The sequence below is a fragment of the Pleurodeles waltl genome, chromosome 4_2, assembly GCF_031143425.1.
Source record: "Pleurodeles waltl isolate 20211129_DDA chromosome 4_2, aPleWal1.hap1.20221129, whole genome shotgun sequence".
Classification (NCBI taxonomy): domain Eukaryota; kingdom Metazoa; phylum Chordata; class Amphibia; order Caudata; family Salamandridae; genus Pleurodeles; species Pleurodeles waltl.
This window is the reverse complement of record NC_090443.1, coordinates 217,427,291-217,427,852: the sequence shown is the minus strand read 5'-3', so window position 1 is coordinate 217,427,852 and position 562 is coordinate 217,427,291.

The window sequence follows — 562 nt, the reverse complement described above, 5'->3', positions numbered from 1 at the left end:
CCCCTGGCTGGGGAAGCTGCGACCGGGCAGCGGGTGAGAGCTCCGGCTGGGCGTGGGTGGAGGGCCCACTCCAGACGACCAACACCCAGCCGCACACCGTCTCCCTTCCCCTGTGCCATGGTGCGCCCGGGGCGGGGTCCCGCAGGCCCCGGAGGTCTTCCCCTGACGTGCCGGGCTCAGAGGCTCTGAACCGGGCTCCTGTGGGCCCACCACGGTGGGGTCGGGCCCTCCCATCCAAAATGATACCTCACTTGTGTGGGTAGGCCTAGCGCCCGCGACAGGAAACGCCCCAAAGCGCAACGTGGACACATCACAGAAAACAGACCTGTTTTTAGCAAAGTGCCTACCTGTAGATTTTGGCCTCTAGCTCAGCCGCCACCTAGGGAAACCTACCAAACCTGTGCATTTCTGAAAACTAGAGACCTAGGGGAATCCAAGGAGGGGTGACTGGCGGGGCTCGGACCAGGTTCTGTTACCCAGAATCCTTTGCAAAGCTCAAAAATTGGCTAAAAAAACACATGTTCCTCACATTTCTGTGGCAGAAAGTTCTGGAATCTGAGAG